Source organism: Anser anser, assembly GCF_964211835.1.
Source record: "Anser anser genome assembly, chromosome: 16".
Taxonomy (NCBI): domain Eukaryota; kingdom Metazoa; phylum Chordata; class Aves; order Anseriformes; family Anatidae; genus Anser; species Anser anser.
The window spans coordinates 11,788,619-11,800,752 of NC_139737.1; the positions used below are offsets into that span (position 1 = coordinate 11,788,619).

Here is a 12,134-nt window from a genome sequence, read left to right on the forward strand (position 1 = left end):
AAATTAAAGACATTTCAGAGCAAGGAGGAAAAGCTCTTGGGTGTGAGCCAAAGACACTGATATCTGCCTACTCACCCTTTCCATCTGCCTCTCTGTCGACTGCTGTATTCTTTCCGTGCCAGGCTTCGTGCTGTCCCCCAGCACGCAGACACCCGGCGTCCCCAGCACTGGTGCCGGTGCCACCACAGTCCCGCTCACCCCCCCACCAGTGTCCCCACAGCCTCCCCATACGGCACCGCGGGGGGAAACGCCGACAAGGGGAGAGGATAGGAAGCCAAGTGTGTGTCGGGGAGCTGCCTGCCAACCCGGCCGGCACCGTGCATGGGGGTGAGGACCTGGGCGGGCAGTGTTGCCCCTTTCGGAGGTCTCTGGTCTGCTGGAGGAGGGCCCTGAGAGCAGATGTGCAGTTCAGCAGGGCACGAGTGAAGCTCATGAAAATCCCCAGGAGCTGGTGTCTTCTCATGGGTTGCCCATACCATTTAGCATTTCAGGGTTAGCTTGTTTCTTTACCAACCACAGCGTTTTTTACCGGCTTTCTTGCTCTCCCCACAATCCAAAGTGCTAAAAGGTCCCGTGAGAGTAAATGTGAGAGCTTTCATGTGGTTACTGTCACTAGGGAAACCACTTCCTTGTGATTCACATGTTCTGTGAGCCTCTCCTCGTTTCTCTCTGCATTCAGAGAGGTAATATTGTGCTGGGGCATGTCGGGGGGATGGGGCCGGGAACAGGCAGCAGGAAGATGTATTAGCATGTGATTGATTGTAGGGGGTTGAAAAAACCTGAGCATCATGCCAGGGTGAGGTAGAGGTAATCATTAGGAGAGGGTAAGTATTCAAAACTAGCAAAAACAAAAATCAAACTGACTGTATGGGACTCAGAGTGACAGTCCCACAAAACAAATGAAAACAAACAAACAAAAAGCCTTTTTTCTCCTTCTGATGCTACTTTCCTTTTCTTTCCAACCTGATCACAACGGTTTGAGCTCACAATGAGAGGAGGCAGCAAAATTCAAACAGGTGGGCCAGGAGCAGGCTGCACAGGCACAGCGCTGTGGCTTCTACAGCGCAGGGGGCACCTGGGGCTGGTACCCCAGAAAGTAACAGCAGCGTGTTGGAGGAGCAGAAGAAACTCAGGATTTGAAGAATGTGCCTGAGTGCCCATGGATCTGAAGATCAGAGCCCAAGAACAAGACAGCCCCAGTTCTGCTGTGCATCTCAACCTCCAGGCGGTGACCAGGGCAAAGATCTGCTGAAAGCACTGCTTTCTTCCAACACAAGCAAGTGTTTTATTCTTGCCTGTCCAATAAATAAATAAATAAATATATGCATATATGTATATATATATACATATATATATATAAAATTTTTGATTTTAAGGGTTTTCTTTTCATGGAGATTGATTTTGATCCAAAACTGGTTTCCCAGTTATACGAGACTTCAACAAACGTATCCTTTTTCACAGGAAAATTGTGATTTAGGGTAGGCAAAGTGATGAAACATCTGAAAGCAGAGGGGTTCATGTCAACCCTCTTCTTGACCCATTGTAGGCAGGAACCTGGCTGAAGGAAAGCTGCCAGGCCTTCTAAGGAGCTCCCGTGCAGATCCCCCCAGGTGGGGATGTCCGTCCTGGAGTGGCATCATCCGTGTGCCTGCTCCATCCCTCGCTTCCCCTCCCAGTGCCCTGCTGAAACCAGATTCATGCTGACAAGGGTAGAGTGGGTTAGCATTCAGGTACCTTTCATAGCTGTAGAAGGTGGGTGCTTAAATCAAATGAAGATGAATATATCTGCTGACATATAATTGTTTTCTTTAGTAATTGCACTCAGGCCTCTTTACATCTGATCATTAATGCTGGGCGAGGATTGTTTGTGAAATGTCTTATTGTTTCTGATGAACCCTATGAAAAGTGACATTCTTGATTATTTTGCCATGCAGCGGATTACACCGGGTTTTACTGCTAAGCAGTATTGATGGACCTTGCGCTGTCTTTTACCGTTTAGCTGCTACCAATAAATCAGAACTGGGTTTGTCCTCCATGTGCTGAATCCTTTATCGAGCCCACGATGAGAAACGGGAGCCTTTGGTGCAGCAGCTTCCTGGGGCGTTTTCCTGCAGCGGCTGGGGCGAGGAGTGGGGCAGGGGCTGGACCTCGGCGCTGCCCCAGCATGGGGCTGAGGAGGGGGCCCTGAGCCCCCTTCTGGTGGGGGAGGACAGCTGGGGACAGCGGGTGGCCATGCCTCGGAGGTGACCGTCCTGTGGGGGACAGCGACAAGCTGGCGTGTGCTCCTCATACCCTCAGGGCCTCCAGGAGCAGGTAAGCAATCGGAGAGGGAGAGAGAGAAGAAACATGCATGCACGCCTCTCCCTCCCTCCCAGCCTAATTGAGCTAATTAATTTAGCGAAGACACAGTGCACCGTAATTTGCTTAATTCAGTCAGAAGATCCGCAGCAGCAGAAAGCCCTGCTGGTAAGGGCTGTGGTCCTGCCAGGGGCTGAGCGCCCTTGGGCAGCTGCACAGCCCCCGGGGGTCCCACTGGGCGCATCGGTGCCCATCGAGCATCAGCACTGCACCGTGCCTGGTCCATGTGCAGATACAGATAAAAACATTTAATATTCCTCGTGGCAGAGGCTGCAATTTCTAACCTGAACGAAGTCACTTGAAACCGAGCCTCTGATTGTCAAGAGCAGTTAAACTCTCATCTGCTGGCGCTTGTTTATTCCCCGCGCTAGGGTCCCTTTCCTGTTGTGATTAGAAAGCTCCTGGCAGAAGGGGTTTTGCACAGATCCCCCTCTTCCAGAGGCTGCCTTCCTGCCTTTCTTCCCTTTCTCTCTCTCTCAATGAAAATGTTGCTTGCTCGTCAAAAAAGTGTTTCTGGCTATGGATGAAGATGTAGAAACTGCCATAATAGGAGACCGAAGTGAGCAGGCAACCGCACGCTGATTAGAGACCATTAAAATCCCTTCTGCGACCAGCACCGGTGTAGGAAAACAAGAGGGACTTCTATGCTGAAATGGATTGCAAAATAAAAATTACATCTAGCTGAGGTCATTTCTTGCATGATGTATCTTGGGAAAAGAGGGGTTTCTCTTCTTTCCCTGAGATATTCAGAAATTCAAAATAAAAGCTTTTAGTTTAGGGGAGCGTCGAGGCAGAACAGCACAGACAGAACCTGAGAGCAGTGTTAATTTTGCCTTGATTTTTTCTTTCTCTCTATCTGACAATCTTTAGGAAAAAAATATCATGACATTTTTGTTTCCTTATTTGCTTGTCTTCTCGATATGTCAGGAAGCAGACAAGGTTATAACACAATCCCCGCTTTCAGCAAAAGACATACATTTACCATCCAAACAGGTTGGTTTTTCCCTTTTAATGTAAGCTATCACGTTTGCCCAAGTTATTACTGTAGATGTAGCAAGCTATATCTATTTTAATCAGCTTGTTTATGAGTATCCTTACATTTCCAAATTGCATGGGAGCTCTCTTGCTAAACATCCTTTTCTTTTTCAGGTAAGATAATTTCTAGGACAAAATGTCAGAAAGCTCAACACATCCCTTCAATTACTGCTGTACAGATTTTCTCTGAGCTTCTGGACAATAAGTAGCTTTCAGGGAAGCATTAAGTAGATTTGCCCTCAAGGGTTTGCATTTCAGTAGAGTGACAGTTATTTTTGTAAATACACACACACACAAAAAGGAAGAAAAGAAAAGAAGAGGAAAAAAAACACATACATAATGCCTTCCCCCATCCCCAGTAAAATAGACAGACATGGGCTAGACAACTGCTTATTATCTAGGAACCTTGAATCAGATAGGAAAACCAGAGTTTCTAATGTCTTCAAATGTCACAGCATTATGATTTATACCAGTACACAGTGTACCATGCTTCATTATAGAGAAGAAAAAAAAAATTGAATTACGGCTAATGTCTTCCCCCTTTTTTTGGAAGGCTTCGCTACTAGTCTGAGGATATAAAATACATCATTAGTTGTTTTTAAGCATGTCTCTAATGATGAACAAAATAATGGGGCATGAAACCCAGACTTAACAAAACAAAAATACAAAACACAGCATTTTACAGACTTTACGTAAACATAATGTGACAATGCACTTCCTTTCATTCTCTGCTATGACAGTTAATTCCAGACCAGGAAAACTGTCAAAAATGTTTAGTTCTGCTTGGGTTGAGTTAATTACAGGCCCTGGAGCTGTGTTGACTTTCTCCTGCTAATGGCACTGTGCTACAGGTAAAAATCCATTTGCAAGAATGTTTTCAGAGCTACAGATCTAATTTACTGAATATCAAATATTTATGCCATTGCAATTAAAGTGACAATGTTCCACCCCTCTTCACCATGCAAGCTTGGGCTTTTTAATAGAATTTATTATACAGTAAACATTTGGTAAAAAGTTTTGCTCGAGCTTATAATGTGAAAGCTTTGAATATTTTATTGATTTTATTTCTTTTGCACTCAATTCCTATCAACACTGGAACGTTATGAACTTCTGCAGCACGTAAAAGACCATTTTTTACTGTCAGAGCCCTGCAAGCATGCATGGAAAGGCTGGGGCTGAAGGACTGAGGCTTCGTTATCGCTGTAGTTTTTGCAGGGAGGAAGAGAAGGAACTGAGGAGGGACAAAGTGTCGGGGCCAGTCTGCCAAGACTGGGGAAGCACAAGGAATGCCATTTTTACATTGACACAGGGGATGGGTAGGACCCTTGGGGACCTGCGCTGGTGGCACCGGATGCCCACAGACACCCAGGGACCCGCTCCTGGAGCCCCGAGGTTTTAACGAGCGCCTCGGGAGCCTGCGTGGCTAATGAGGCCTTTGGTGACAAACGGGAGAGTGGAGAGAGGGGAGAGGATTGCTTTCTCCTTTGCTGTTTTGTTTTGCTTTGTTTTATTTAACAGCAGAGATAAGGTTGCAAATTCTGCGCTTGGGGCACTTTGTGCAGCTCCTCTGGATTTACCAAGCCCTCCCCACCCTCACCAGGAGAACATCTGCCCACTGTTTGGCTCTATAAATCTGGTAGGTAACTGTTACTTTTTTCGTGTGACTTGGCGGCCATGAATTCATGTCAGCCCCTTTTGACCCTATTGATATCACCTGCCTTCATGAGGCAGGCAGCTCCAAAACCTCACTGTTTGCTGTGGGAAGCTGTTTTCTCTTGTTTTAACACTAAGCTCCCACCTGCTTTACCGAATTCCCCTTGCACCACTCTGCTCCTTCTTGCTCTCTGCACTGCTCCTTTAGCCAATTTACCTCATTTTTACATAATTCTCTTTCCAAAGCTGAACATCCACATAGCATGGTGGTTTCTAACACGCCAAGCCTGACCGAGCTGTGGTCACCCATGCAAGAGGGATGTCCCACAGGTACACGGTGAGTCCAGACCAAAATCAGCCCAGCATGGCTCCTCGCAGGTCATAGGGCTGCCTGCCCTAGGACACAGTTTCTATCACGTCCCAAAGTGCAATCTCTTCCTTTGGACCCAATGAGGCACTGACATGGTCGGTGTGTGGGTAGCTGACATTTCCCACTGTCGCTGCCTGGCCTAAATTTGCAGCTTTTCTCAGCCCACTTCTTGTTTCCTCACCACCGTTGTGACCGTAGTGCAGTCCTGCAGCACATTTTTATTGCTAGGGCTCAGGTTTTCCACCCACAGGGATTCTCTAGGGCTACTCTTTTCACCTAGCATTTTAATGCATGTTTTTTACAGGCCACCCTCCCACCTACCCTGGTTCCCTGCTGTGTCATTCCCATAATGCTGGTAACACAGCATGACCACGTTTCGTGGGTATCCTCCCTCAACCATGGCTGCTCGATGCCCGTTCAAGGGGGACTGGTGTGGATGCCAAGCAGTCTGGGCACCAATTTTAACAGCAGACCTCGGATGCTGGTGCAGGAGCTCGTGGAGGTTTTGCTATGGCTCTGCTGCTTCGTGTGGAAGTTGCTGGTCAGCTGTACCGCAGGCAGCCTCATTTCCCACATTCATTTATTGCAATCGTGCTGCTCTTGTCCCTGTTGGTCCTTCTGGAGATGCATTGAGCTGCAACCACCAAACAGAACATGTCATCTCCTCCACATCTAGTCCCTAGCCCAAATGTGCCCCAGGACCATGCATCCATGACCCATCACCCTGGCTCTGCGGTGACCAAGGTCCAGCCCAACCCTCCTGCCCTGACTCCTCCATTCCCACCTCTGCCAAATCTCTCCTCTGGGCACCTTCACACCAAGCCTCCTGCCTCCTGCCTGTCTCTCAGGCCTCATGTGGCATCACGGTGTCGCTGAGGATGCTGACGAAGTGGTCCGGGAAGCCAAGCCCCTGCCCAGCACCCCAAGGACAGCCTTATTCTTGCCAGCATCCCTGCTGGGGAGGGCAAGGAGTGAATGAAGCCAGGAAGATGTGAGATGAGTTGTGCTTGGGGCAAGCCAGGTGTGGTGGGACCCCGGGAAGGGGATGGGCGCAGGGCTGACAGAAGCCTTTCTGGGCAGTGAAAAATCTGGAAAATTGCTCCAAATGAAAGGGTCTGAAGATGGTTTGGTCGTTGGCAGTTCAAAGTTGCTGTGGATGCTGCTTCAAACACAGGCTGCTCAGGTGTAATGCTCGGCAGGTATTTGTACATCCCACCACCTCGCATCCCTGCCAGAGGCAGAGGGCAGCGCAGCCTCTGGGGAGAAGCAGGGGAAGAAAGGACATGAGGATCCCATCCTGGAAAACATCCTCCTCGTGGAGCCAAGCTCCGATGGATCTCAACCTGCTCCTGTAGACTTTGTGTTACTCATCAGGGTCACGAACTGCTCACTGCCACCCTACTGAGGAAGATGTCAACGTGGGACAGTCTGTCCCTCACGTCCAGGCTTGGAGGTGACTCAGGTAAAACCGGGGGAGAAGAAAATCTCACCTAACCATTACTGGGCCCCATGAAGTCTCTGTCAGCCTGGAGTCAGGTAGCCAGAGGTCAGGACATTTCTGTCTCTAGTAATACCATCGGGTAGCTGCAGGATGGTGCTAACCCCAGGACATCTCTGATGGGGCTTAGCAGAGGGCAGAGCAGCCATACCTACCTTACCCTTGGATCTTGCTTCCAGCCGTTCCCACACCAAAAAAAAACACGGCCCTGGGAAGCTGCTGAACCACCTGGTGCTGGCCACCACATCACAGGAGGAGCAGAGGAAACAGCATTCATTCCTAAGGCCAAGTGCTGATGTAGAAGTCACAAAAAGTGTCAGCTGTGATGCTTTTCCGCCTGAGCAGCCACCATATAGTTGTTAAAGATATTTGCAGGAAAGTGTGCCCAGAGCATGAGACGGGGATGTCCTTTCCCAGCCTGACCATGGGTTCGGACGGAGGAGAGGGTGCATAGGGTCTGCAGGGAAGGGGGTGGCAGTCTGGGAGCTGGGGAGGACTCCCAGGCCTGGAGCCTGCTGGAGCAATGAGCAGTGCCAGCAAATTTCCAAGATTTCTGGGCTTTAGCCCCAGCTTGGTTGTTCCCATAGCAGTCCTCCTGCTTGGGGATAAAAGCTTGGAATGGGCCTTATGGAGACACCAGGTCCCTGAAAGAAGGACTGGCTGATAAAGCAGCGCTGAACACTCCCTTACCCCTTGGTGTCCAAGCTTGCAGCAGAATGACCAGAGCCTCGTCAGGAGGCTGCCCTACCTTGCGTCTCTGCCTGGTCCTTGTGCTGCGAGGCCGGTTCCCGGAGAGTCCTCCTGAGCCACCGCAGGGAACAGCTCGTGTCCTGCCTTCATCACAGCCGTGTTTTCATGAAAGTTTAATACGTCTCTTATCTCTCCCTGGAAGTGAGCCGGCTCCTGGTGTCCTGCACGGAACAAAAGCCAGGTGCATGGCCAGATCCAGCCCTGCCTTCTGCCTGGGGCTGAGCTGGATGGCTGTGATGAAAGATCAGTGGTTAAATCCTGCCCGCCGGTGAGGAGGGATGTCATGAGGAGGCACCACACCGCTGCTTAAATAACCAGGGCCAAGGCCCGGGGGAGCTTCTCCGAGGTCTTGCCGTGCTTCAGGAAGCAGTAGGACTTAATGAAATCTTTCGTTTGTCAGTAAATGCCACTGTATGAAGTGTAATTAATGGATTTCCTAGAGCTGGATGTAGCCCAAACTGAAATGTAAGCACCCGGGGAGCTGGCCGGGAGCAGCGTCTTCTGCACCGCTTCATTACAGGGTCACTGCCAGAGCGGTGGGAGCTTTGCTGAGCCTCCCGCTGGGGAGGCACCTTGCCAGCTCCGAGACCTCCCCCAGCGATGCCATGGTTTCCGTGGCCGGAGGCAGGGAGCAGAGCATGCGGTGCAGGGGTTCGGGGCCGTGCGGCGCTGCCGGGCTGCAGGCAGAGCCCCGCGGTGGGGCTGGCGGCGTGCAGGGCGGCCGGGACGTCCCGGTCCGGTCACAGGGACTCCGGCGTGCTGTCAGCTCTGACACACAGGGACATTCGGGTGTTCTCCATGCCTGACAGGTTGTCCATCTGGTCCCCCACGGGGTCTGGTCTCACCTGTGGGCGGTGGGAGGGCGTGGAGGATTTCCTCCCCTTCTGTCAGGCTTTCAGCAGGGAGAGCCGGCTTCTCAGCACCGCAGGTCTCCAACAGCAACTTTTTGCTGCCTGTTTTCTCTTTTCGCCGTGCCCCAGCACCTCACCTCGGCAGCCTCCATCTGTTTGAAGGGTGGCCTTGAGAAGAGCTTGCCCTTCTCTGGGGAAGGGTGTCCTCCCAGCACAGCCCCACTTCTCCGTTTGGGGAACCGAGCATCAGTAACTCCCATCCCTGTGGAGATGGAGCCCCAGTTATTCTACTACAAAAATCCTCAGTGATGGTCAGCAAATGGCCAGAAGTGGGCAAGAGACAAAGGCAGACCCAGGCGCAAGTCTCCGTAACCTGCTGTATCCCCAGATGAGGACGTGCCTCCTCCGCAGCATTCTTCAAAGGACCCAAAGCCCATTATGAGAAACAATCAGCAGCAGATTTTAATAGATGCATTTTGCACTCAGCTGTCACCATCTGCGTTTCCCCATTAGAAATGCGGGATGAATGAGCTCCACAGCCACAGCTGCGAGGCTCTGGGAGGGACGGCAGCTCGCAGCCATCCCAGGGAGGATGCTCCCAGGCTTGGGGCATTGTCCTGTGTCCCCTGCCTACCTTGGCCACGGTGAGGGGACGGCACCTGCAGCGGGCTGGGGGACAGCCTGGGCAGGGACACCTCAGCTGGAGAGGGAGGTAAAGGGTGCAGGGGGTGCCCAGGCTGTGGACAGGGACATCAGATGAGCAGCCCCAAAACAGCCCCAAAGTTCGGCCAGGGGAAGAAGGTGATGTGGGTTGGAGATGCCCAGCCACGAGCAGACAGAGCCAGGGGAGATGGAGGAATCCGGCAGGAAGTGGGAGCCCACAAGCCAGTGGGATAATTACTTTTTTAATCAAGTCTTTTCAAAACATCTAATTTTATTACTTTATTCTTCCATTTCAATAGCAGAACGATTAAGATGGAATCTTAAAGGAATTCTTCACAACAGTAATAATGTCTCTTATCGCAAGAGGCAGTCTCTGTCTGCTCTGTCCTGCAAATTCACAGTATTTGAATATTAAATATATTCAATATATCAAAAAACTCCATTTCATTCCAAAAAAAAAAAAAGGGGGAAGAAAGAAAGAAAGAAAGAAAGAAAGAAAGAAAGAAAGAAAGAAAGAAAGAAAGAAAAGAAAAGAAATAAACATATAACATATGTTTTCCCCTGATGAAAAATAATAATAATAATAAAATAACACCCAACTCTTTTCCCCTCCAAAGTGGCTTCTCAGAGAGGGAGCAGGACAGCGGGGGCTGTGGGGTCACCGGGGTGCTCCCAAATACTGCGGGATGTGTTTTCCAGGCCCGTAAGTGGTGAAAGGAAAAGCCATTGTGCAAGTGGCCAGGGGAGGAGGGGGACACTCGTGGGGAAGGAGGAGTGTGTCTGCTGGGCAGTCCTGGGTTGTTTCTGGTAGCTCCGGGTTCCCTTTGCAAGCCCAGGCTGCTGGGCATGCAGACTGAATGGAAGGAGAAAAAAAAAAAAAGAAAAAGAAAAAAGAAAGAAAAAAAACCCACCTCACTTTGAAAAAGCGAACGAGGAAATAAGATAAAACATTGGAAATAAACACAGATGACCCTGAGCTACTGTCTCATTCCAAAAGCACGCCTGTAATTTCCTAGCTTGTTTTGGTTTGCTTTGCTTTGCTTTCCCTTGCTTTTTAAAGGAAAGAGGTGAAAACAAATTCCCCTCTGCCAAGCGTCCCTTGGGTGACCTGCCTCCCTGCCCCACCTCTGCCTGGGTCTGCCACGGGAGCAGGACCCCCAGCTCCGGCACCCCCTGTGGGGAGCAGCCCAGCCTGGGGAGGGGGCTGCTGCCCCCAGCCCTGCGGGACAGGACAGCTGCTGCCCCCAGCCCTGCAGAGAGGGCGCCAGGACCCACTGGCACCGGCCTCTTCCCCCGGGAGCCCAGGGGAGACCTTGGCCGGCCCCTCTGGGACCCGGCTCCAGGGGCACTGGGGGTGGTTTCAGCCCAAGCCGCAGTGGAAAGCGAAGGGGAAATGGCAATTTAGTGATCAGCTAAAGGCGGTTTAGGTGCTCGCCCCCTAAATCGTCCCCTCGGCTATTTCATAGCCGAGTCCCACATCAGGCCACCGCCAGCCCACACCCAGGGCACGGTGAGTTTCAGGTCTGACAAATGCCCTTCGGGGCCCCTTGCAGAGCACAGGACTACCAGCCGCTTCCTAATAGCTGGGATTAAGGACCTGAGGCTGGAATCACAGAATATCCTGAGTTGGAAGGGACCCACGAGGATCATCGAGTCCAACTCCTGGCACCGGGAGGCTTACCCAAAAATTCAGACCATATGACTAAGAGCACAGCCATATGGCTGCTGAAGGGCGAAGGATCCCACAGGTGCTGGCCTGCAGGAGCAACCCTCAGGACCGCCAGGTTTACTCCTGTGATGAGCTGTGGATGGGTTACCCACAAGGGTTTGGCAAGGCTTTGCTGTGCCTCAGTTTCCCCACCAGCAGGATGGCATTTTCACTTCTCCTTTGGGCACGACTTCCCTGGGCTGCTGGTGGGGGGCCCTTTGCCACAGGTCTCCAAAACTCCTCCCCAAACACAGCACGAACTGTGGAGGTGTGATGACCCAGGAAGAAATATCCCCTTTCAGCAGCTACCGCAACAAGCTGACCACAATATCATTTCATTTTTAGGGCTGAACAATGAATCTGGATTGGCTATTTAATGACCCAGTTCTGTATTCTGCACCCTCTGCGTCAACGCTGCCTTAAGACGAGTGATTTTGAATTGATGTCTATCTCTAATAGACTTTCCTCGGGCTCCCCTCACACTAGCTGCTGGTTGGAGATTAAAACCCACTCGAGCCTGCCCGGCAGCAGTTCATCAATGCCAGTTGTTTCATTAGTTGATGCAAACCCGCTTAAAATAAATTCTAATTAAAGCAGGAACTGAAACCGTACATTTTTGGAGCAGGGATGGCTCCTGCGCTGGTGCCACTCTCCTCCCCGCGCTCTGCTTCCAGGCCTGTTATTGCTCAGGCCCTGCCGTGTCGCTGGAGATGTGGTGCAGATGATGCTAAATAAACTGCGCTTTCATTAGAGTCTTGGGCAATCCAGCAGCAGATTGGGTCATTGGTTCCTCGAGCTTCCCTGTGCACGTGAGCGAGAGGGGGGGAAAGGAAGAGAGAAGGCAGAGCCACTCAGATGTCCTCTCCTCCCTAGTGCTGCTGCCTGAAAAAGGGATTTAAAGAAAAGTTTCTGCCCCAGACGTCAGGAGCCCGGTGTGTCCCTGGGCTGGGACAGGTGCCTGCAGCTGCTGTTAGAGCTGAGGCTGCTTTGCCCCCATTGCCCTCGGGGAGCTCCTGCTGGTGGTGCTGGCACACCTCACGGGTCACGGCCAGGAGCCGCACAGCAGCTTTTGCAGAAAGAAATCTTACATTTTTATTTTAAAGGTGCGTTTAAAAAAGAGCTGCATAAAGAAAAACCCTCCAGGAGGAAAGCCTTTCCAAAGCCAGCCTGCGATGCTGCCCCCAATAAAATGTCTCAGATGGGAATTTCTTCCCCTGGTTTCTCGGTCTGGGGCCTGTCCCTCTGCTG

General features: G+C 51.0%; 1 long non-coding RNA gene across 2 annotated transcripts; it reads left to right on the top strand.

The window, feature by feature from the left end:
- The first annotated feature begins 2,215 nt into the window (after positions 1-2,215).
- LOC310882426 lies at positions 2,216-11,224 on the top strand. 2 transcript variants are annotated; one of them, XR_014572956.1, is made up of 3 exons: positions 2,216-2,313; positions 4,912-5,029; positions 5,293-11,224. It is a non-coding gene; the product is annotated as an uncharacterized lncRNA (long non-coding RNA). The 2 variants fall into 2 exon arrangements; XR_014572957.1 differs by having other exon boundaries at positions 5,721-11,224.
- Positions 11,225-12,134: the final 910 nt, after the last annotated feature.